Source organism: Dendropsophus ebraccatus, chromosome 12 (genome assembly GCF_027789765.1).
Source record: "Dendropsophus ebraccatus isolate aDenEbr1 chromosome 12, aDenEbr1.pat, whole genome shotgun sequence".
In the NCBI taxonomy this organism is placed as follows: domain Eukaryota; kingdom Metazoa; phylum Chordata; class Amphibia; order Anura; family Hylidae; genus Dendropsophus; species Dendropsophus ebraccatus.
In genome coordinates, this window is record NC_091465.1 from 85,560,874 (window position 1) to 85,586,944 (window position 26,071).

Here is a 26,071-nt window from a genome sequence, read left to right on the forward strand (position 1 = left end):
ATGAGGCCTCAGTCCCCGGCTCTGTCATGTAGCCCCGGTCTCTGTCATGTGGCCTCAGTCCCCGACTCTGTCATGTAGCCCCGGTTTCTGTCATGTGGCCTCAGTCCCTGGCTCAGTCATGTAGCCCCGGTCTCTGTCATGTGGCCTCAGTCCCCGGCTCTGTCATGTAGCCCCGGTCTCTGTCATGAGGCCTCAGTCCCCGACTCTGTCATGTAGCCCCAGTCTCTGTCATGTGTCCCCGGTCTCTCCTCAGTCATGTAGCCCCGGTCTCTCCTCTGTCATATGTCCCCGGTGTCTGTTATGTGGCCTCAGTCCCGGTGTCTGTCATGTAGCCCCGGTCTCTCCTCAGTCATGTAGCCCCGGTCTTTGTCATGTGTCCCCGGTCTCTCCTCAGTCATGTAGCCCCGGTCTCTGTCATGTGTCCCTGGTCTCTCCTCGGTCATGTGTCCCCGGTCTCTGTCATGTGTCCCCGGTCTCTGTCATGTGTCCCCGGTCTCTCCTCGGTCATGTGTCCCCGGTCTCTGTCATGTGTCCCCGGCTCTGTCATGTAGCCCCGGTCTCTGTCATGTAGCTCCGGTCTCCCCTCCGTTATGTAGCCCCTGTCTCTCCTCGGTCATGTAGCCCCGGTCTCAGTCATGTGTACCCGGCTCTGTCATGTAGCCCCGGTCTCTCCCCAGTCGTGTAGCCCCGGTCTCTCTCATATGGCCTTAGTCTCGGTCTCTGTCATGTAGCCCCGGTGTCTGTCATGTAGCCCCGGCGTCTGTCATGTAGCCCCGGTCTCTCCCCAGTCACGTAGCCCCGGTCTCTGTCATGTCGCCTTAGTCCCGGTCTCTGTCATGTAGCCCCGGTGTCTGTCATGTAGCCCCGGTCTCTCCTCTGTCATGTGTCCCCGGTGTCTGTTATGTGGCCTCAGTCCCCGGCTCTGTCATGTAGCCCCGGTCTCTCCTCAGTCATGTAGCCCCGGTCTCTGTCATGAGGCCTCAGTCCCCGGCTCTGTCATGTAGCCCCGGTCTCTGTCATGTGGCCTCAGTCCCCGACTCTGTCATGTAGCCCCGGTCTCTGTCATGTGGCTTCAGTCCCCGGCTCAGTCATGTAGCCCCGGTCTCTGTCATGTGGCCTCAGTCCCCGGCTCTGTCATGTAGCCCCGGTCTCTGTCATGAGGCCTCAGTCCCCGACTCTGTCATGTAGCCCCAGTCTCTGTCATGTGTTTCCGGTCTCTCCTCAGTCATGTAGCCCCGGTCTCTCCACTGTCATATGTCCCCGGTGTCTGTTATGTGGCCTCAGTCCCGGTGTCTGTCATGTAGCCCCGGTCTCTCCTCAGTCATGTAGCCCCGGTCTCTGTCATGTAGCCCCGGTCTCTGTCCTGTGTCCCCGGTCTCTCCTCAGTCATGTAGCCCCGGTCTCTGTCATGTGTCCCCGGTCTCTCCTCAGTCATGTAGCCCCGGTCTCTGTCATGAGGCCTCAGTCCCCGGCTCTGTCATGTAGCCCCGGTCTCTGTCATGTGGCCTCAGTCCCCGGCTCTGTCATGTAGCCCCGGTCTCTGTCATGTGGCCTCAGTCCCCGGCTCTGTCATGTGTCCCCGGTCTCTGTCCTGTGTCCCCGGTCTCTCCTCAGTCATGTAGCCCCGGTCTTTGTCATGTGGCCCCGGTCTCTCCTCAGTCATGTAGCCCCGGTCTCTGTCATGTGTCCCCGGTCTCTCCTCGGTCATGTAGCCCCGGTCTCTGTCATGTGTCCCCGGCTCTGTCATGAAGCCCTGGTGCCTGTTATGTGGCCTCAGTCCCCGGCTCTGTCATGTGTCCCTGGTCTCTCCTCAGTCATGTAGCCCGGGTCTCTGTCATGTGTCCCCGGTCTCTCCTCAGTCATGTAGCCCCGGTCTCTGTCATGTGTCCCCGGTCTCTCCTCAGTCATGTAGCCCCGGTCTCTGTCATGTGTCACCGGTCTCTCCTCAGTCATGTAGCCCCGGTCTCTGTCATGTGTCCCCGGTCTCTCCTCAGTCATGTAGCCCCTGTCTCTGTCATGTGGCCCTGGTCTCTCCTCAGTCATGTGTCCCCGGTCTCTCCTCAGTCATGTAGCCCCGGTCTCTTTCATGTGGCCCCGGTCTCTCCTCAGTCATGTAGCCCCGGTCTCTGTCATGTGGCCTCAGTCCCCGGCTCTGTCATGTAGCCCCGATCTCTGTCCTGTGTCCCCGGTCTCTGTCCTGTGTCCCCGGTCTCTGTCATGTGTCCCCTGCTCTGTCATGTAGCCCCGGTCTCTGTCATGTGTCCCTGGTCTCTGTCATGTGTCCCCGGCTCTGTCATGTAGCCCCGGTCTCTGTCATGTGTCCCCGGTCTCTGTCATGTGTCCCCGATCTCTCCTCGGTCATGTAGCCCCGGTCTCTGTCATGTGTCCCCGGTCTCTGTCATGTGTCCCCGATCTCTCCTCGGTCATGTAGCCCCGGTCTCTGTCATGTAGCCCCGGTTTCTGTCATGTGTCCCCGGTCTCTGTCCTGTGTCCCCGGTCTCTGTCATGTGTCCCCGGCTCTGTCATGTAGCCCCGGTCTCTGTCATGTGTCCCTGGTCTCTGTCATGTGTCCCCAGCTCTGTCATGTAGCCCTGGTCTCTGTCATGTGTCCCCGGTCTCTGTCATGTGTCCCCAGCTCTGTCATGTGTCCCCGGTCTCTGTCATGTAGCCCCGGTCTCTGTCATGTGTCCCCGGCTCTGTCATGTAGCCCCGGTCTCTGTCATGTGTTCCCAGTCTCTGTCATGTAGCCCCGGTCTCTGTCATGTGTTCCCAGTCTCTGTCATGTGTCCCCGGTCTCCCCTCCCTTATGTAGCCCCGGTCTCTGTCATGTGTCCCCGGTCTCTGTCATGTAGCCCCGGTCTCTGTCATGTGTTCCCAGTCTCTGTCATGTAGCCCCGGTCTCTGTCATGTGTTCCCAGTCTCTGTCATGTAGCCCCGGTCTCTGTCATGTGTTCCCAGTCTCTGTCATGTAGCCCCGGTCTCTGTCATGTGTTCCCAGTCTCTGTCATGTAGCCCCGGTCTCTGTCATGTGTTCCCAGTCTCTGTCATGTGTCCCCGGTCTCCCCTCCGTTATGTAGCCCCGGTCTCTGTCATGCGGCCTCAGTCCCCGGTCTCTGTCATGTGTCCCCGGCTCTGTCATGTGTCCCAGGTCTCTGTCATGTGTCCCCAGCTCTGTCATGTAGCCCCGGTCTCTGTCATGTGTCCCCGGTCTCTGTCATGTAGCCCCGGACTCTGTCATGTGTCCCCTGCTCTGTCATGTAGCCCCGGTCTCTGTCATGTGTCCCCGGTCTCTGTCCTGTGTCCCCGGTCTCTGTCATGTGTCCCCGTTTCTGTCATGTAGCCCCGGTCTCTGTCATGTGTCCCTGGTCTCTGTCATGTGTCCCCGGCTCTGTCATGTGTCCCCGGCCTCTGTCATGTGTCCCCGTTTCTGTCATGTAGCCCCGGTCTCTGTCATGTGTCCCCGGTCTCTGTCATGTGTCCCCGGCTCTGTCATGTGTCCCCGGTCTCTGTCATGTAGCCCCGGTCTCTGTCCTGTGTCCCCGGTCTCTGTCATGTAGCCCCGGTCTCTGTCATGTGTCCCCGGTCTCTGTCATGTAGCCCCGGTCTCTGTCCTGTGTCCCCGGTCTCTGTCATGTGTCCCCGGCTCTGTCATGTGTCCCCTGTCTCTGTCATGTGTCCCCGGTCTCTGTCATGTGTCCCCGGTCTCTGTCATGTAGCCCCGGTCTCTGTCATGTAGCCCCGGTCTCTGTCATGTGTCCCTGGTCTCTGTCATGTGTCCCCGGCTCTGTCATGTGTCCCCGGCCTCTGTCATGTGTCCCCGTTTCTGTCATGTGTCCCCGGCTCTGTCATGTGTCCCCGGTCTCTGTCATGTAGCCCCGGTCTCTGTCATGTAGCCCCGGTCTCTCCTCGGTCATGTAGCCCCGGTCTCTGTCATGCGGCCTCAGTCCCCGGTCTCTGTCATGTGTCCCCGGCTCTGGCTCGGCCGCTCCCCCGGGACTCGCTGTGTAGCCCGGCCGCTCCTGATTGGCTGTTGCCAGGTAACGTGATAATGGAGCTGAGGCTGCTCTGCCGGGATGTGTGCGCTCCTGTAGCAGAACAAAAGCTGCCGGAGGCGGGATGCTGGCGGCCCCGAGCCCGGTAAGAGCCGCCGTGTACCGTCCCTGCCTCCCCCTGCGAGGCTCCGCTCGGCCCCCTGGATGTCAGGGAGGAGGTCACAGCCGCCGCTCCATCACTGAGGTCCTGTCAGGGCCGGCGCCATCCATAGGCCCCAGCTCCTCCATAGCAACACATTCCAGGAGGCTCCAGATGCAGCAGAGCTGAGCGAGCTACCGCATCACTGCTGACCGCAGGTAATGTGAACTGTGCTGAGATTTATACCAGAGACAGGTGATTAGAGGATTATACACATGTACAGACAGGTATACAGGGGTACAGACGGGTATACAGGTGTACAGACAGGTATACAGGGGTACAGACGGGTATACAGGTCTGTAGAGGGTTATACAGGTGTACAGACAGGTATACAGGGGTACAGACGGGTATACAGGTGTACAGACAGGTATACAGGTCTGTAGAGGGGAATACAGGTGTACAGACAGGTATACATATGTGTAGAGGGTTATACAGGAGTACAGACAGGTATACAGGTGTGTAGAGTGGTATACGGGAGTACAGACAGGTATACAGGTGTGTAGAGTGGTATACGGGAGTACAGACAGGTATACAGGTGTGTAGAGTGGTATACGGGTGTACACAGAGGTATACAGGTGTGTAGAGTGGTATACGGGTGTACAGAGAGGTATACAGGTGTGTAGAGAGGCATTCTTCCAGCATCTTTTCATTTCTTCTGCGTCTCACAAACCTTCTTCTTTGTGATCCAAACACCTCGAACTTGGATTCATCCGTCCACAACACTATTTTCCAGTCTTCCTCTGTCCAATGTCTGTGTTCTTTTGCCCATCTTAATCTTTTTCTTTTATTGGCCAGTCTCAGATATGGCTTTTTCTTTGCCACTCTGCCCTGAAGCCCAAAATCCTGCAGCCGCCTCTTCCCTGTAGATGGTGACACTGGTGTTTTGCGGGTACTATCAGGGCCGCTTTAACCTAGGTGCATATGGTGCACGTGCACCGGGCCCCCTAGTTCAGATCACGTGACAGGGGCCCCCAGCTGAGGAGAGCAGTGAAGGGGAAGGAGCTGAATACACAAGTGTCGGTGCTCTGTGACACCTGTAGCAGTGCGGGGCTGGTGGTGGTCGGGAAGGAGGAGGACTGTAGCTGCTTCCTGTTAGACAGTGCACAGTGCAGAGTGACCGGGTCTTACAGGAAGCAGCTACAGGCTGCACTCCATGCTCTGCTGGCCCTGTCTGCGGGGGAGCCCAGGAGGCAGTGCCCACTTCACAAGCATCCAGCCTCTCCCCAGGCAGAGTGTGTGGAGGCCGGGGAGCAGCGCCTGCACCATGCATGTAAGTAGTAGCGAGGGGGGGAATTGAAGCTGGGGGCCCACTGACAGAGGATTAGCCCACCAGACCTGTCCGGAGTATGTCCCGATAAGCCCCGCCCCCTGGTCTCAAGCCCCGCCCCCGGCACAGACCACAGGTGGTATTTTAACACTTACTGCCATTCAGAAGTCACCCAGCTTTCCTGCATCTTATATTTTATGACGGAGGCCACCCAGCTTTCCCAGGATCTTAGTCTTAGTATGATGGGGGGTCACAAGATCTTACAGACTAGAAGGACTGAGTCAGTCCTCCTAGTCTGTAAGCTCCTGTCCCCCCCCAGTCCTCCTCCTAGTCTGTAAGCTCCTGTGTCCCCCCCAGTCCTCCTAGTCTGTAAGCTCCTGTGTCCCCCAGTCCTCCTAGTCTGTAAGCTCCTGTGTCCCCCCAGTCCTCGTAGTCTGTAAGCTCCTGTGTCCCCCCAGTCCTCGTAGTCTGTAAGCTCCTGTGCCCCCAGTCCTCCTCCTAGTCTGTAAGCTCCTGTGTCCCCCAGTCCTCCTAGTCTGTAAGCTCCTGTGTCCCCCCAGTCCTCCTAGTCTGTAAGCTCCTGTGTCCCCCAGTCCTCCTCCTACTCTGTAAGCTCTTGTGTCCCCCAGTCCTCCTAGTCTGTAAGCTCCTGTGTCCCCCCCAGTCCTCCTCCTAGTCTGTAAGCCCCTGTGTCCCCCCCCCAGTCCTCCTAGTCTGTAAGCTCCTGTGTCCCCCCAGTCCTCCTCCTAGTCTGTAAGCTCCTGTGTCCCCCAGTCCTCCTAGTCTGTAAGCTCCTGTGTCCCCCAGTCCTCCTCCTAGTCTGTAAGCTCCTGTGTCCCCCCCCAGTCCTCCTAGTCTGTAAGCTCCTGTGTCCCCCCAGTCCTCCTAGTATGTAAGCTCCTATGTCCCCCCAGTCCTCCTCCTAGTCTGTAAGCTCCTATGTCCCCCCAGTCCTCCTCCTAGTCTGTAAGCTCCTGTGTCCCCCCAGTCCTCCTCCAACAGACTAGGAGTAGGACTAGGGGACACAAGAGCTTACACACCCATACTCCCTACAGTGGGAACCTGTTATAGCCAGAAACTGTTCCAGTGGTGATATTAGGTCTGTACGTGCAGGGCAGTTTCTAGGCCTTTTTGGCAACAGGGCGAATCTTGATAAAAGCGCCCTCCCCCCCCCCCCCCCCCCCAAAAAAAAAAAAACCCTCACTCAGTTTTCAGCTTTGGGGAAAGAAGGGAGCTTTTATCAAGATTCGGGTTGCAAAAACATAATTGGCAACCCGAATATAGTAGCCTATCTCCCCCATAGTGCCTTATATAGTAGCCAGTCCCCCCTATAGTGCCTTATATAGTAGCCAGTCCCCCATAGTGCCTCATATAGTAGCCAGTCCCCCATAGTGCCTCATATAGTAGCCAGTCCCCCCTCTAGTGCCTCATATAGTGGCCAGTCCCCCATAGTGCCTCATATAGTAGCCAGTTTCCCATAGTGCCTGATATAGTGGCCAGTCCCCCATAGTGCCTGATATAGTGGCCAGTCCCCCATAGTGCCTGATATAGTGGCCAGTCCCCCCTATAGTGTCTCATATAGTGGCCTGTCCCCCCCATAGTGCCTCATATAGTGGCCAGTCCCCCCTATAGTGCCTCATATAGTGGCCAGTCCCCCCTATAGTGCCTCATATAGTGGCCAGTCCCCCCTATAGTGCCTCATATAGTGGCCAATCCCCCCTATAGTGCCTCATATAGTGGCCAGTCCCCCATATAGTCCCTCATATAGTGGCCAATCCCCCCTATAGTGCCTCATATAGTGGCCTGTCCCCCCTATAGTGCCTCATATAGTGGCCAGTCCCCCCTATAGTGCCTCATATAGTGGCCAGTCCCCCATATAGTCCGTCATATAGTGGCCAGTCCCCCCTATAGTCCCTCATATAGTGGCCAGTCCCCCATATAGTGCCTCATATAGTGGCCAGTCCCCCATAGTGCCTCATATAGTGGCCAATCCCCCCTGTAGTGAATCATGTAGTAGCCAGTTCCCCAATAGTGTCTCATATAATAGCCAATCCCCCCTATAATGCCTCATATACCCATATAGTATACAACCCCCCCTTCCCCATAGTGCCTTTACCAGAGAAACAGTAATTTACCAGTACTGGCTCCCCAGCAGCCCCTCTATGGCGCTCATTCTTCTGTCATTCTTCAGCACAGGCAGCCGGGTACAGAGATGCTGCCTGTGCTGGGTGTCCCTGCAAATGGCAGAGGCTGCAGGTCACATCCGGCGCAGGCAGCGTCTCTGTACCCGGCTGCCTGTGCCGGAAGATGAGAGGAGCTGCCGGGGAGCGGGACAGGTGAGTTGCCCTGGTAACCCGCCCCCCTCCTCTCTTCCTAAGGATTACAAGGCAGCGCCGTGGCCACGCTGCTGATTGGACGCTAAGGGCCGCCGCCGAAATAAGGGAGCTGCCAGACACTTGGTCCGGCAGCGGCCCTTAGCCTTCAATTTGCCCGGCTCTGGGGGGGGGGGGGGGGGCTGGGCGCTGTCGGGCGCCCCCTAGCTAAGGGCGCCCCGTGCGGTGGCCCGGCCCGCCCGGACCTAGAAACGGCCGTGTGTACGTGCCCCCACCAGCTTCACTCTCCATTATTCATAAACCTTTAGGGGTATTGTACCTGACATAGGAATGCTCCCCGACCATATTCCCTTTTTATAACTTGTCATAAGTCATAAGTGCACTGAGTATAATGCACCAGTGATAATAGCTGATAAATATAATTTAGTTAAGCTTTATAAGGAGAGGGGGCCCACTCTTGAGGTCTGTGCACTGGGCCCACCAGTGTATTAAAACGGCCCTGGGTACTATGTAATGAAGATGCCAGTTGGGTACCTGTGAGGCGTCTGTTTCTCAAACTAGAGACTCTAATGTGCTTATCTTCTTGCTTAGTTGTGCAACGCGGCCTCCCACTTCTTTTTCTTCTCTGGTTAGAGCCTGTTTGTGCTGTCCTCTGAAGGGAGTAGTACATGCAATTTCTCGCATGGAATAGCCTTCATTTCTAAGAACAAGAATAGACTGTCGAGTTTCAGATGAAAGTTCTCTTTTTCTGGCCATTTTGAGCGTTTAATTGACCCCACAAATGTGATGCTCCAGAAACTCAATCTGCTCAAAGGAAGGTCAGTTTTGTAGCTTCTGTAACAAGCTAGACTGTTTTCAGATGTGTGAACATGATTGCACAAGGGTTTTCTAATCATCAATTAGCCTTCTGGCCAATGAGCAAACACATTGTACCATTAGAACACTGGAGTGATAGTTGCTGGAAATGGGCCTCTATACACCTATGTAGATATTGCACCAAAAACCAGACATTTGCAGCTAGAATAGTCATTTACCACATTAGCAATGTATAGAGTGGATTTGTTTAAAGTTAGGAATAGTTTAAAGTTATCTTCATTGAAAAGAACAGTGCTTTTCCTTCAAAAATAAGGACATTTCAATGTGACCCCAAACTTTTGAACGGTAGTGTAGGTGTGTGGAGAGTGATACAGGTGTAAATAGAGGTATACAGGTGTGCAAAGAGTAATACAGATGTACATAAAGGTATACAGGTGTGCAGAGAGTGGTACAGGTATATATAGAGTTATTTGTGTCTATAGAGTGAGACAGGTGTGTAAAGAGTTTTACAAATGTGCAGAGATTGATACAGGTGTACAGAAAGTGACTCAGGTATACAGACAGTAATACAGATGTCAAGAGAGGCACATAAGTGTGTAAAGGAGAATTATACAGGTATGTAAAAATGATACAGGTGTGCAAAGAGTTATACAAGTGTACATAGAGTTAAACATGTATGTAGGAAAATACAGAAAAGGAAGATGGGGTCGCTTTCTGGTGTAGTATTCTCAAGTCCTAAAACAATAAAGGCTGTTATCTGCACACTCGCCTTGAACAACCGATAGGCACAACACTATTAAAGACTCAAATATATGTGTAGTCACCGCAGCTTGCTAAGGATCACCATAGTGCAAAACCAGCCACAAAGCATAGAGAACATAATCTGTCCGGGATTACGCCAGCAACGCTTCGGCTCCTCAATCAGATGGGGCCGTTCTCAAGCTTACAATAACAGCACATTCACAACTCCTTTAAATATCCACCCCTGTAGCTGGCATCCACAACACTTCCGGGTCAGGGGTCATCATGATAACAAGTACACATTAGGTTTTAAATGCATAAATCCCGATAAAAATATGCATAAAAACAACTACATAATAATAATAATAATAATAAACACCCTCCTAAACCCCTATCTGAGCATTCTGTGATAAATATATATATATTTGTAAAGCAGGATAAAAAAAAGTTTCCTGTGATTCCATCTCAGAAATTTATTTAAAAAAATACAATAAATAGTTAAAAAAAAAAAAAGTACTCAAAAAACTTACTATGTTTTGATAAGGTTGCAACATATCTTCCCTAGACAAGCAATGGAAACATTGTATACTTCTCGATATGCACTTATTTTATGCTGCGCTCGTGTTTTTGCCTACCATAACTATCATCCAAGCTAGAAGGATACATTCAAAACAAGGACAATTTCCTCCACATTGTATCCAACCCTGTTTATGAGCCACCTCAATTAAACATGCTCCACCAATTCATTGAACCCTTAAGGGGAAGCGTTTTCAATTTATATATATATCCAATAGGGATTGCCCCCTGAGAAAACATAGGTATGCAAAAAAAAAGTCAGCTGTCCGTGGATGGATACCTGGCTTTGGTAATTCCCTGGTCATAAGAGCAGACTCGTAACTGAGTTGGATACTGACTCAAGGGGCTACTTAATATGGGGGTTTTGGTGGTCTCCGTACAGGAGCCATCCCGTTGCCTGGAAGGATGTCTGGCTAGTCCCGTGTTTTGAGACACTTAACTGAGGCTGTGTGAATTTTTTTGCATACAGATATATATGCAAGCAGGCCTACATATGTATATATATATATATATATATATATATATATATATATATATGCAGGCAGCTATATATGTGTGCAGCAGCATGTATAAGTGTACAGAGAGATGTGCAGGTGTTCAGAGAATTCTACAGGTATGCAGAGAGTTATACAAGTGTGCTGTGTTATGCAGGTGTGTGGGGTTATACAAATGTACAGAATTATATATAAGGCTGTGTTTCTACATTTGCATTCACAATGCATTCCGAAACGTGTGGAAACCACACCCCTGTTCTCTGCACAGATGACTTTTTAAACAGTTGTGCAAAAAGTTATACAACGGTCTTTACAGACTGAAACAAGTATGTAGAGTGAGGGCCGTTCACACTACAAAATCTGTGCCAAATTCCGATCAGAACCCCTGCGAATGTGGACATGGACTTCTCGCCAAATCATGCCTGCTATCAGTTTCAATGGAAGGCCTCGCACACCTCCCTCTCTGCGCCTCTCTGCTCAGAGAGTTGACATATCAATTCTTTGAGCGGAGAGGCACGGAGTGTGGAGGTGAAGCAAGGGCTCCCATTGAAACAGATAGCAGGCGAGATTCGGTGCGAAGTCCGCAGGCAGGGGTTCAGGGCGGAATATCGGCACCGTTTCTATAGTGTGAACGGGACCTTAAGGCTTATTCCCATGTCCCGTATTGCGTAAATGTTAAGGACAGGGAAGGCTTGTAATGGAGTGTTTCCCTGCCCGGCATGATGTATCAATATATTGCTGGGAGCAGAGAAACTGAATCAATGCGGCACAGTAGTGACAAAGCCGCGCAGCCCTTAAACATTTGTACATAATTATACAGGGAGTTAAAGGTACTCCAGTGGGGGGGCATTTTTTTCCTGACACCGGGGAGGAGGTGGCTGAGGAAAACGACGTCCACTCACCTCCCCGGTTCAAGCGGCGGGTCCCGCATCGTGGCGCTCAGGTCCCCGGTTCCCGGACGCTTCCTGGTGTCTAACGCGGGTCCGAGACGATGCGTCTCAGGTCTACTCAGCGGAGCCCGTGTCAGACACTAGGAAGCGGCCAGGAACCGGGGACCGGAGCGCCGCAATGCGAGACCCGCCGCTGGAACCGGGGAGGTGAGTGGACGTCGTTTCCCTCAGCCACCTTCTCCCCGGTGTCAGGAAAAAAATGCCCCCCTGATGGACTACCCCTTTAAACAGGTGTGCAGGGGGCATACAAGTGTGCAGAGGTGTACAGTGCTGCAGAGAATTTCTTTAGCCACCAGTAACCAAATTCTGAATGCTTGGACGCCATTATGCTGGAGTTTCGCTGATCTCTACTAAGGATCAATACAATTACAGTAGCCGGTCATTTTGTTGCAGGGCTGAAATTCTGAAAAACCAAAGAAGACAGAGAAAGGTACAGTGGTTCCTCGGTTCTCGAACTTAATTTGTTCCGGAAGGCAGTTTGAGAACCGAGCAGTGTCTTCCCATAGGAAATAATGTGATTGTGTTTAATTGGTTCCAGCACCGACCAATAATTACCGACAGTACTTATATATTATATTGTATAGTGCCCAGTATAATCTCTACAGTACAGGACAGAGCAGCACTGTATACTGTACAGGACATGACAGAGCAGCACTATATACTGTACAGGACATGACAGAGCAGCACTATATACTGTACAGGACATTACAGAGCAGCTCTATATATACTGTACAGGACATTACAGAGCAGCACTATATACTGTACAGGACATTACAGAGCGGCACTATATACTGTACAGGACATTGCAGAGCAGCACTATATACTGTACAGGACATTACAGAACAGCACTATATATACTGTACAGGACATTACAGAGCAGCACTATATATACTGTACAGGACAGGACAGAGCAGCACTATATACTGTACAGGACATTACAGAGCAGCACTATATATACTGTACAGGACATGACAGAGCAGCACTATATACTGTACAGGACATTACAGAACAGCACTATACACTGTACAGGACATTACAGAGCAGCACTATATACTGTACAGGACATTGCAGAGCAGCTCTATATACTGTACAGGACAGGACAGAGCAGCACTATATACTGTACAGGACAGGACAGGACAGAGCAGCACTATATACTGTACAGGACATTACAGAACAGCACTATACTGTACAGGACATGACAGAGCAGCACTATATACTGTACAGTACAGGACAGAGCAGCACTGTATACTGTACAGGACAGGACAGAGCAGCACTATATACTGTACAGTACAGGACAGAGCAGCACTGTATACTGTACAGGACATTACAGAGCAGCACTATACACTGTACAGGACATTACAGAGCAGCACTATATACTGTACAGTACATTACAGAGCAGCACTGTATACTGTACAGGACATTACAGAGCAGCACTATACACTGTACAGGACATTACAGAGCAGCACTGTATACTGTACAGGACATGACAGAGCAGCACTATATACTGTACAGGACATTACAGAGCGGCACTATATACTGTACAGGACATTACAGAGCAGCACTATATACTGTACAGGACATTGCAGAGCAGCTCTATATACTGTACAGGACATTACAGAGCAGCACTATATACTGTACAGTACATTACAGAGCAGCACTATATACTGTACAGGACATGACAGAGCAGCACTATATTGTACAGGACATTACAGAGCAGCACTATATACTGTACAGGACATTACAGTGCAGCACTATATACTGTACAGTACATTACAGAGCAGCACTATATACTGTACAGGACATTACAGAGCAGCTCTATATACTGTACAGGACATGACAGAGCAGCACTATATACTGTACAGGACATTACAGAGCAGCACTATATACTGTACAGGACATGACAGAGCAGCACTATATACTGTACAGGACATTACAGAGCAGCACTATATATACTGTACAGAAGGGCCGGAGCGCGGCAGCAGGCTTGCGTGCAGGCCCGCATGACTGGGCTGGTAGGCTGGCCTGCTCACGTGCTGGGGAGCCTGGGGGCGGGGGGAAGTTGATAAAAGGGGCCGGCTTCCCGCCTCAGGCTCAGTTTGAGCGGGAGCCGTGACGAGTTGCAACTCCCCCTTACCTTCCCCTGCAGAGCGGCCATGGCGGAATTGGAAGCGATCCTGGAGCGGCTTCGGGCTGCTGCCGGCGGCGATCGTGGATGGCTGCAGCGGTTGGAAGGTCTGTTGGCTGAGGCGCCGCCTCCTCCCGGTCCCCCGTCCCCGGTGCCTCAGCGTAGGGCGCGCAGGTCCCGGCCTCCCGTTCGCTTGAGTCCGGAGCCTGTCGTGCCCAGGTCCCGGCGGCGCCCACAGAGCCCCGATAGGGACCCTCCAGTTCCGGGTAATCGGCGTTCCGCCTCCGGGCGCCGGTCCCGGGCCGGGAGGAATCTGACCAGGCGGTCGGGCCTAGCGGCGGTGTCCGGACCTCCTCCCGGCCACAGGGGGGGTTCGGGCGCTGCCTCCGCTTCTGCTCCAGTCAGCTCCCCTGCGGCGGCGCCTAGTGAAGTTCCGGCTGGGCGGCCTGCCTCCCGGCAGACGATACAGGTTGCTGCAGAGGTTCACACCATCCCCCTGCCCATGAGGTCTGCAGTGGTGCGTGAGCACGGGGTGCAGGCCCGTGTAGCCCCTCCCCCTCAGCGTTACCACAACGGTGGTCTGGGTGATCCCCAGGGCCTACTTGCCTCCCTGAGCCCGGCCCCCAGCGATGAGGTTGAAATGGAGGAGGGTGAGCTGGTGCGGTCTGGGCGCGGGCCCTCTGCGGTGATGGGAGATCGTCATCTGGGAGTGCCGTCGTCGGCTGGCGGGCCCACAGCCCCTGCGCAGCCCGGTGAGTATGTGTCCTTGTCTTGTCCGTTTCCTCCTATTCTTATGTCTCAGGGTGTGGGGGTTAGTCCTTCGGGGGGGTCTGTGTCTGTGCCTGGGGTGAGTGATTGGGCGTCTGGTTTGACTGAGAGGGTCGGTGAGGGGGCGGTTGGTTTGACTGAGAGGGTTGGTGAGGGGTCGTCTGGTTTGAATGGGGCGGTTGGTGAGTTGGTTGGTTGTGTCCGTGCATTGCTGGCGCGCTGCGAGGCGGGGGGCGTTTTTGGGGGAGGGGTTGGCCCGGTTGCCGCGTGGGTGCCGGTGCAGTCGGAGGCGGTTGCTGTGAGCCAGGGGGGTAGACCCGCGGGCGGTGGGGCGGCAGCGAGAGGAGCTGGGGTGGCCGTCTCGGTGCAGACTGAAAAGGAACGGGATGGGGAGCTAGTGCGGTTGGATGACAGGGCCCGGGGTGAGGTTTATGTCTGTTTTGAAGGGGCGTTGGGTGCCCATCTGAAGCAGGAAGTGAGGGAAAAGATTTGGCGTGATGAATACGTCGAGATTTTTTCCCTCCTGCCCTTGGAGAAATTTAATCTGGATAAGGGGAAGAAGGAGGACAGTAAAAAGGAGGAGGAGGAAAAGAGGAGATGGAGGCTTATTCCGCAAACATTTATGAATTGGCTCCAGGCGTTTGCGATTATGGCAAGCGTCATTGGGGAGAGGGCGCCCGAGCATTGCTCGGCGCTGTTTTGCTACATGGATGCGATCAGTGAGGCTCATCGGGTGTATGGGGGTCAGGCTTGGCTCCGGTATGATGAGCAGTTCAGGCAGCGGAGGGCGATTAGACCCGGCATTAAGTGGGATCACAAGGATATAGGGCTGTGGCTGCGGGTTATGGCTCCGGTGAGATATGGTCAGCCCTTTCAAGGGGGGGCCGGCTCGGCCGGCCAAGCCGCATCCGGAAAGTCTCAGAGTGGCCAGCAGGGCGGACAGAAGTCCGGTCTTTGTTGGCAGTTTAATGACGGGCAGTGTAAGTTCGGGGCCAGTTGCAAGTTCAAGCATGCATGCTCGACCTGCAATGCCTCTTCCCATGGGTCAGCAAGATGCTTTAAGAAGGGGAAGGGGAGGCTTGGGGGAGGGGGTGCTGACAAAGGGGGTGACGCCGGTGAAGCTGGCCGCGATGGTCCCACATCTACTTAGGTTTCCGGATAGGCAGCGTGCGGATTTGTTGTTGCGGGGTTTTCGGGATGGGTTCGTTATTCCGGCCCCCGGCCATGTGGTGCCGCCTACGCTTAGGAATCTGAAGTCTGCGTATCTGCATGCCGGGGTTGTATCTGACAAGTTGAGGAAGGAGGTTGGGTTGGGAAGGATGGCGGGGCCGTTTGCAGAGCCGCCGGTGGCAGGGTTCGTGGTGTCTCCTCTGGGGGTGGTGCCCAAGAAGGAGCCGAATAAGTTTCGGCTTATACATCATCTTTCTCATCCTCGGGGTCAGTCGATTAATGATGGCATTGACCCGGAGCTTTGCTCTGTGGTTTATACATCATTCGACGAGGCCGTAAAATGGGTGAGAAAATATGGGCAGGGGGCGCTTCTGGCCAAGACCGACGTGGAAGCGGCATTTCGGCTGTTGCCGGTTCATCCCGGCAGTGTGGGCTTGCTGGGGTGCTACTGGGATGGGGCCTATTATGCTGACCGTTGTTTGCCCATGGGGTGTGCTGTCTCATGCGCTTACTTCGAGGCGTTTAGTTCGTTCCTTGAGTGGGTGGTGAGGGACCGAGCGGGGTTGAAGTCTGTTATACATTACCTGGACGACTTCTTGTGCATCGGTCCGGCTGGCTCCCCTGTGTGTCGCACGTTGTTGAGTACGGTGGAATGGGTGGCTAGGGCCTTTGGGGTTCCGCTGGCCCCGGAGAAAACAGAGGGGCCTGCAACATCCCTGAATTTTTTGGGAATCACCCTGGATTCCGAAAAAATGGAATGTCGGCTGCCGGAGGACAAGTTGCTGTCCTTGAGGCATGAGGTGAAAAGGGCGCGTGGCCTCAAAAAGATCACGCTCAGGGACCTGCAGTCGCTATTGGGAAAGCTTAACTTTGCATGTCGGATCATCCCTATGGGTCGGGTTTTTTGCCGGAGGTTAGCTGGGGCAACTTCGGGGGTGAGGGCGGCGCACCACTTTGTGCGGCTGACCAGGGAACATAGGGATGACCTGGCTGTTTGGGAGAGTTTTCTGGAGCGATATAATGGGCGATCCATAATGCTGGCGGGAGTGGTGGAGAATGCGGACTGTGAGTTGTACACGGACGCGGCTGGGAGTGCTGGGTTTGGAGCTTTCTGCCGGGGACAGTGGTGCGCGGGAGTGTGGCCGCCGGAATGGGAAGAGGTGGGGTTGTTGCGAAACCTTGCCTTTCTGGAGCTCTTCCCGATTCTGGTGGCGGTGTCCCTGTGGGGAGACAGTTTTCGGGACCGGAAGGTGCGTTTTCATTGTGACAACATGGCGGTGGTCATGGCTATCAATAATTTGACGGCCTCGTCGCCTCCGGTGATCCGTTTGCTGCGGCAATTGGTGTTGGAATGCCTGAGGTTGAATGCGTGGGTGGTGGCTGTTCATGTTCCAGGTGTTATGAATTCAATAGCCGATTCTCTTTCTCGGTTGCAGTTCGACCGTTTTCGTCAGCTGGCGCCCGGAGCGGAGGCCGAGGGGATGGCATGCCCGGGGCACCTGTGGAGACTGGCCTTCGAGCGGCAGGGGGATTGATCCGTAATTCCTTGTCGGCGGGTACGTGGGCAGCTTATGAGGCGGCTTGGGTTTTGTGGTCGGAATGGGTGCAGTCTGTGGGTGCTGGGGATAGTGATGATGAGAGGGTGGTGGCTTTGCTTTGCTGGTTGGGTCATGTGGCGAGTGAGGGTTGGTCGGTGGCGAAGCTGAATAGAGTTGTGTCGGGGCTTGCGTTTGGGTTCAAGCTGCGTCGGATGAGGGATATCACGAAGGATTTCGTGGTGGGGCAAGCGCTTAGAGGCTTCCGGCGGGGTAGGGTGTCGCGGGATTCTCGTAGACCCGTTTCCTTTTTGTTGTTGGAGCGTTTGGGTGGGATTCTTGATGGGGTTTGCGTCTCGCCTTTTGAGGCGGTTTTGTTTAGGGCGGCGTTTTCCCTGGCGTTTTTTGGGGCTATGCGGGTGGGTGAGCTGGTGGCCCCTAGTAAAAAGGTGGCTGGGGGTTTGCAGAGGGATGATGTGGTTCTCTATCCTGATCGATTGGAATTCTGGCTGAGGAAGTCTAAAACGGATCAGCTGGGCCGGGGAAAGCGTGTCGGATTGGGCGCGGTGCAGGGAGCAGTTATGTGTCCGGTTCGTTGTCTAGGGGACTATTTGCGGGTGCGCCCGGAGGGAGGGGGGTCGCAGTTGTTGTGTCATGGTGACGGGGGCCCCCTTTCCCGATATCAATTCACGGCTGTTTTTCGGCGTTGTTTGGAGGTCGTGGGGTTGGATAGCGCCCGTTTCGCCCCCCACTCCTTCAGAATTGGGGCAGCTACGGAAGCAGCCGGTTGGGGTTTGGACGCTGGTGTGGTCCGGCGGATTGGGAGGTGGGAGTCGAGCAGGTATCGATCCTATGTTCGTCCGCAGTTGCTGGGGTGAGGAGTTTGGTGTACGGAGGGTGGGTGCTGGCATGGGGCTGGGGGCGTTTGTTTTGTTGCTGCTGTTTGGTGACCTGTGGTTTTGTTGTGGTTGTCGTTTCAGGTGGCGCCCCCTGCTTGGTGTGGATATTGGGCCATTCTTTCGTGTCTAGGGGGGCTCGGCGTGCCGATATCCGGCCAGATGGCAGGCAGCTCGGGTTTCCCAGGGATACTGCGGTCGTGCGGTGGCTGGGCCTCGGAGGTATGGTCTGGAACAGGGTTCTCTCTGAGGTGCATCGTTTTGTAATCCTGGACCGTGCCCCCGACGTTTTGGTCATTCACGCGGGGGGAAACGATTTGGGCATCCGCCCGATACGGGATTTGATGAGAGACATAAGGCATGATCTGTTGCGGCTGTGGGTGCAGTTTCCGGGACTGATTGTAGTCTGGTCCGAAATTGTGCCTCGGTCGTGCTGGCGAACCGCTAGGTCGGTTGAGCGCTTGAATAAGGCGCGCATAAAGGTGAATCGAGCTGTGTCGGCTTTTGTGGTTCGGAATGGGGGTTTGGCCGTGCGGCATGTGGATTTAGAAAGTGGTAGGGGGGCTTATTGGTTGGATGATGGGGTCCATCTGAATGCTGTGGGTTCGGACCTGTGGGCATTGGGCCTTCAGGAAGGGATTGAGAGGGCGCTAGTGGTGTGGGGCAACTCGCAGGCGGCATGAGGTGTCAAGGCCTGCTCGTGTTGGCGGGGGAGGTCCTTGAAGTTGGTGGTAAATTGGTGAGGGATGGGACGGGGCATCACAGGGGATGACTCCTCCCATCTCGATTATGGTAACATCTGTGTGATCGGCTGGCGCAATTTTCGGCTCTCTAATGGTGTATCGACCGAGAGTTAGGGAAGTGTGGTAGCCAAAAGTTTGGCTTGGAGCCTCCGAGCCGGGAGGTGGACGGCTGGGGCAGGATAGTGGTGGTAGAGTGTAAAGTTCCCTAACTGGGGGCGCCAGCCTTTGTAGCTTCAAGGACCTTCCTTGCTTTGTTTGAGTATATATTTCAAAGTATTTTATTAAAGGTATGTTTTAATATTTGGTGTTTGTTATTTGTTAATAAACATTGGCTGCTGTGGCCAGATTTATCCAATCCTGGGTGTCGGTGTCCAATTTTCTGTGGGGCAGTAGGGAAGTGGTAGTTGGGTGGCACGGGGGGAGTGGGGTGGGTGACTCCGGGTGGGGGGCTGGTATGGCAATTTGTGGAGGGGGATGATGCTCGGTCTACTTTGAGATTGTGGAGCAGGGTTACGGCCGGGCTCTACAATGCCAAAGTCAAGGACATTACAGAACAGCACTATATATACTGTACAGGACATTACAGAGCAGCACTATATACTGTACAGGACATGACAGAACAGCACTATATACTGTACAAGACATTACAGAGCAGCACTATATACTGTACAGTACAGGACAGAGCAGCACTATATACTGTACAGGACATGACAGAACAGCACTATATACTGTACAGGACATTACAGAGCAGCACTATATACTGTACAGGACATGACAGAGCAGCACTATATATACTGTACAGGACATTACAGAACAGCACTATATACTGTACAGGACATTACAGAGCAGCACTATATACTGTACAGGACATTACAGAGTGGCACTATATATACTGTACAGGACATTACAGAGCAGCGCTATATACTGTACAGGACATGACAGAGCAGCTCTATATACTGTACAGGACATTACAGAGCAGCACTATATACTGTACAGGACATTACAGAGCAGCACTATATACTGTACAGGACATGACAGAGCAGCACTATATATACTGTACAGGACATTACAGAGCAGCACTATATACTGTACAGGACATTACAGCACGGCACTATATACTGTACAGGACATTACAGAGCAGCTCTATATACTGTACAGGACATTACAGAGCAGCTCTATATACTGTACAGGACATTACAGAGCGGCACTATATACTGTACAGTACATTACAGAGCGGCACTATATACTGTACAGGACATTACAGAGCAGCACTATATACTGTACAGGACATTACAGAACAGCACTATATATACTGTACAGGACATTACAGAGCAGCACTATATATACTGTACAGGACAGGACAGAGCAGCACTATATACTGTACAGGACATTACAGAGCAGCTCTATATACTGTACAGGACATTACAGAGCAGCTCTATATACTGTACAGGACATTACAGAGCAGCGCTATATACTGTACAGGACATTACAGAGCAGCACTATATACTGTACAGGACATTACAGAGCAGTGCTATATACTGTACAGGACAGGACATTGCAGAGCAGCACTATATACTGTACAGGACATTACAGAGCAGTGCTATATACTGTACAGGACAGGACATTGCAGAGCAGCACTATATACTGTACAGGACATTACAGAGCAGCACTATATACTGTACAGGACATTACAGAGCAGTGCTGTATACTGTACAGGACAGGACATTACAGAGCAGCACTATATACTGTACAGGACATTACAGAGCAGCACTATATACTGTACAGGACATTACAGAGCAGCTCTATATACTGTACAGTACAGGACAGAGCAGCACTATATACTGTACAGGACATTACAGAGCAGCACTATATACTGTACAGTACAGGACAGAGCAGCACTATATACTGTACAGGACATTACAGAGCAGCACTATATACTGTACAGGACATTACAGAGCGGCACTATATACTGTACAGGACATTACAGAGCAGCACTATATACTGTACAGGACATTACAGAGCAGCACTATATACTGTACAGGACATGACAGAACAGCGCTATATACTGTACAGGACATTATACACAAGAAACATTCAACAAATGTTACCAGCAATTATATTACAGTAGTCACTATCACCTCACTCATCCTTTTCTGTATAGAGCCCCCCCCCCCATTCCAACACTGTAACGGATGGGAGATGGTGGTGCACTGACTGTACTACTACTGTACTGTATATGCACTCCAGCAGTCTTAGGCCCCATTCACACGTCCGTGTCAGTTTTTACTGTCAGGAAATCCTGATCAGGAGACCTCAAATGTCATCAGGAAAGTATCAGGATTTCATGAATCCGTTTTTACCTTCAGGAAACCTTCAGGATTGGCCACAGCTTGCAGAAGTACAACTCTCATCATGACCTGTCAGCAAAACATGATGGGAGTTGTACTTCTACAACCTGGATGGCCGCAGGCTGCAGAAGTACAACTCCCATCATGCCCTGTCAGCAGGACATGGTGGGAGTTTTAGTTCTGGGGGGTGAGGGTGATCTCACCTGTCCTGCGGCTGCTGCTATCCGGTAGGCAGCATGAGGTGAGTTCGGGGGGGGACCATAGTCGGCAACAAGGACGGATGTAGAGGGGGTCCGGGGGTCACTGGTCCGGGGGTGGGGGGGGGGGTTGCGGTGGAGGTCGGGGGGGCAGATATGGAGATCGACGGCGCCGCTGCTTCGGTCCCGCGGGAGGACGACGCAGACGTCCGGGGGGGGGGGGGGGTTGGGTTGGGTGTCGCGAGGGTCCGGGGTGGGGGTGGGTTCGGGGGTAGTGGCGCTGAGGTTCCGGCCGTATGGGGGAGAGGTAGTGGTGCTGAAGGTTCGGGTGGGGCTGCTGGCTGCTGCTGGGCAAGGGGTCCGGCCCGCTAATCTGAGGTCCGGGGGGGGGGGGATGCTGGGCGAGGGGTCCAGGCGGGCGCACTAACCTGAGGTCCGGGGGTGCCGCTGGGTGAGGGGTCCGGGCGCTGCACCAGGAAGCAGGAGCCGGGGGAGCAGACGGGGACGGCAGCAGCAGGTGAACAGAGCGCGGCACCAGGAAGCAGGGAGGTGAGTTATGCGGGTGGTGGGGGGTGCGCAGGTAATCCGGAATCGCGGGCACATCTATGGGGGCATAGACATCTATGGGGGCGTCCGGACCGGAATTCCGGACAAAAATAGGACATGTCCTATTTTTTCCGGATCTTTTTTTCCAGAACGGACACCCTTCTGGCAAAATCCGGAAGGGTGTCCATGACCAATTAAAGTCTATGGGTCCGGAAATCCGTCCGGATTTCCTGATAGGAAATCCAGATGGTTTTTCCGGACGTGTGAAGGGGGCCTTATAGAGTACTGTACAGGATGGGAGATGGTGGTGCACTGCCTGTACTACTACTGCACTGTATATGCATTCCAGCAGTCTTATACAGCACTGTACTGTATGTGGAGCCTCCCCAGTGCTAAACTCACCAGGTACAACCCACCAGCCACAAAAATGCAAAAACGTTTAGATACCGAGTACTTCGAGACTGGGGGTTCGAAAAGTGTTTGAGAACCGAACAAGAGTTTGAGAACCAAAGAAAATTTCCTTGAAAATACAGTTTGAGTTCCAAGCAGTTTGAGATCCGAGATACCACTGTATAGAGAATAAAATCACATTTTGATTAAATTAAATTAAAGTAATAAAAGAAATCTATTAAAGGAAATAAAAAAACAATTAACAATTGTAAACCTGGTCACAGCAGAGAAAATAAATATAGTAAGAAGGTGAGGGTCCCCTCTTCAATTACAGGATCAAAAGTCAATCAAAACCTATAGATAATGTGTATATCACATATGTAAAGAGATAACGTCACTCAACCTCTGACAAATACAATAAGTAACAAAGTATTCCCATTTCACGTATGGCTTTGTCTGGGGTCTGGAGAGAAAGCCATTCGTGAAACGTCCGTCGGTGAGGCTGGGGTTCACCCTCTTCTCCTCCTTTCTGTTAGTCTCTACCTTTCTACTGTCCTTTGCACTCTTTTCCCGCCATGCACTTTATTAGTACAGCTGGGATATTACTTACAATGCACAATTGTGCTTTGGTTGATATGGTTGACATTTTGTCACTTATTGTGTTGGTCAGAGGTTGATTATTGACATTATCTCTTTACATATGTGACATACGCATATCTATATGTACCTTAAAAGAGAAGTCTGGCCCTGGCTAAAATTTGACAGACATCAGGGTCATTGGGGAACATAATCCTTACCTCTCGCTGTGCCTGTGACCCCGCCAGAAGGCATTTTTCCCTGAGTTGTGATGACTGATGACTTGATGGACTAGCATTGCACCCCAGTCACTGACTAGCTGAGCGGCCGGTCTATTGGCCGGGTCATGACATCGGCTCTGGTGAAGATCCTGAAGCCCGGTGGGGGTCCTGAAGCGGCAATCAGTTTTTTATGTTCCCCTATGCCCGCTTCCCCCTCGTTACCCACTTTCTACCTTTACTCTTACATGCACAGACAGCGAGCGGGTAGAAGCGGGAGGGGCCACCGAAACGATCCTTAGAGTCCTATTCCACGGGCCAATGGGGGCTCAGTCAACCAATCAACGATGTAAACGAGCGCCGATCTGCTAGATCGGTGCTCGTTTACTGGGCCTATTCCACGGTCCTGATAATCGTTAAGCGAGGGCTGCAGGGACATCGTTACCTATGTCCTTGCAGCCCTTGCACCATACATAACCTGTCTGGGCTGCAGGTCTTCTCCCGGGGGTCCGCACACAGCAGCTTCGGAGCAGGGCTGTCTGAACTGACAGACCGCTCAGCCAATCACTGGCCACGGCGGTCCCAGCCAGTGATTGGCTGAGTGGTCTGTCAGTTCAGACAGCCCCGCTCCGAAGCTGCTGCGCCCGGAACCCCTGGAAAAGGAGAAGACCTGCAGCCCGGAGAGGTTATGTATGGTTCTGCTGAAATCGTCGGTTGCCCTCCGCGCCCGCTATTCCACAGTAGCAATGCGCTGGTGGCGAACAATGATTTTAGGTCTGAACCTAAATGAAGGATCAGCTGATAACACGATCATCGGCTGATCGTTCTCTATTCCACGGATCGATAATCGGCCGAATTGAGCCGATTCGGCAGATTATGGCTCTGATTCGGCTGATTATCGCTCCGTGGAATAGACCCCTTAGATCAGCTCCCACTGCCCCTATTACACAGAGCGGAGCACAGCAGACCGTCGCTGCACACATCCAGCATGTTAAAAGATCACGGTCCGGTCACATCGTACATGTCGGCTGATTGTTGCCTTTCAACATGCGCTATTACACTAAACGATTATCAGCCTGAACAGTCGGTTATCGGATAAGTAAGGCCGATAATCGTTTAGCATAATAGGGCCTTTACTAGTTACATTTTAATTGACTTTTAATACAGTAATTGAAATGATACTACTAGTATTTCTTTTCTCTGCTGGGACCGGGTTTACACTTGTTCCCTTTCACCTGATTTTAAGTTTTTTGCTTTTTCATTTTCTTTCAAAAATTTCTTTCAGTACTTTCATTTTATCAGTAAAATGTGGTTTTATTTCCTATATGTTTCTTTTGCATGTTTGGTTTTGTCAGGGCTGCAGTTCAGTGGAAATTAGGATTTTGTGACTAAGTTAAAGGACAACTCCGGGCAGGGTGATTTTTTGTAACGGTGTCGGGGAGGGGGAGGCACCGTCGTGATGTGTCAAGGCCTCTTAGCCAGTCAGTAGCCAAGGCAGGACCCTGTTAAGGCTGCTGACTGGCTGAATGGCCCTGACACATCACAACCCGCGTCCCCTCTCTAACCACCTTTACAATAAATGGCCCTGCCCGGAGTTGTCCTTTAATTTTTATGGTAAGGAATGACTTTGCAAATTATTGTAATTAATTTAATGAATCTTTGTAACAATCTATTACCGCTATTAAAGCTGAAGCAGCAGACGCAGCAGGTTAGTATAGGATTGGATAGTAGTGAACCTATCTGCCAAGAACCATCAGACGCCTCTGCCCCCTCTCTCCTCCTCCAGACAATAATAATGTCTTTATATTGCGCCAACATATTCTGCAGCACTTATCAAGGATTGTTGTCATCGCTTAGTATCCCCATTGCCATCCCCCACAACCTTGTCCCCCTTCCAGAACCCATTGTCCCCTCCAGGAGAGAAGACCCTGCTGACCATAGGAGCTTACACTCTACAGGGGAGACATCACTGACCATAAGAGCTTACACTCTACAGGAGACATCACTGACCATAAGAGCTTACACTCTACAGGAGAGATCACTGACCATAAGAGCTTACACTCTACAGGAGACATCACTGACCATAAGAGCTTACACTCTACAGGAGAGATCACTGACCATAACAGCTTACACTCTACAGGAGACATCACTGACCATAAGAGCTTACACTCTACAGGAGAGACATCACTGACCATAAGAGCTTACACTCTACAGGAGAGACATCACTGACCATAAGAGCTTACACTCTACAGGAGACATCACTGACCATAGGAGCTTACACTCTACAGGAGAGACATCACTGACCATAGGAGCTTACACTCTACAGGAGACATCACTGACCATAGGAGCTTACACTCTACAGGAGAGATCACTGACCATAAGAGCTTACACTCTACAGGAGACATCACTGACCATAAGAGCTTACACTCTACAGGAGAGATCACTGACCATAAGAGCTTACACTCTACAGGAGACATCACTGACCATAAGAGCTTACACTCTACAGGAGAGATCACTGACCATAAGAGCTTACACTCTACAGGAGAGATCACTGACCATAAGAGCTTACACTCTACAGGAGACATCACTGACCATAAGAGCTTACACTCTACAGGAGGTGTTCTTTTATTCTCTCTCTTTGCCTACAGGAGTATAGTAACAGAGAAGTCATCTCCATCCGAAGCTCCTCCTTAACAGTACAGCAGGATTCCTCCTATCCGACCCCCCATCTTTAGGTGACATCCTTCCTGACATCCCCACATCTGCAGAACAAGGTGTAGCTCCTTACCCAGAGAGAGACAGCTGATATACAGATCATGTATGAGACTGCACTGTACTCTGTCTTTTACCCCCAGAGCGCCCTCTAGTGGTAGCAGTAATACCTCTACCAGACCCCTTGACACCATACAGATATGCTCTTTATATGTAGCTCTAGTACAGTGATCCCCAACCCACGGCTCATCAGCTGGTGTTAAACTACAACTCCCAGCATGCCCCGACAGAAGGGCTGCAAATCTCCAGGATTTCAAACTTTTACAGCTCAGTTACATTTCTCATCATCTCTACAGGATGTGTCAGATGTATATAAGGGACTTCCTGTTGACCCTCCATATATCAGAAGAAATGGGGGGCTGAGAAGCGTGCACATACGGGGTCGTTTTGCAGCCATGTTGGCCTCTCAGTCACATATT

General features: G+C 52.2%; 1 protein-coding gene across 2 annotated transcripts in view; it reads left to right on the forward strand.

Moving 5' to 3' along the window:
* The first annotated feature begins 4,040 nt into the window (after positions 1–4,040).
* Positions 4,041–26,071, forward strand: part of PHC2 (polyhomeotic homolog 2) — a 58,750-nt gene continuing 36,719 nt past the window's right edge. For both annotated transcript variants that reach the window (XM_069946941.1, XM_069946944.1), the window contains exon 1: positions 4,041–4,349. The gene's annotated coding sequence lies outside the window, so the exon portion shown is untranslated. The remainder of the gene's footprint in view (positions 4,350–26,071) is intronic.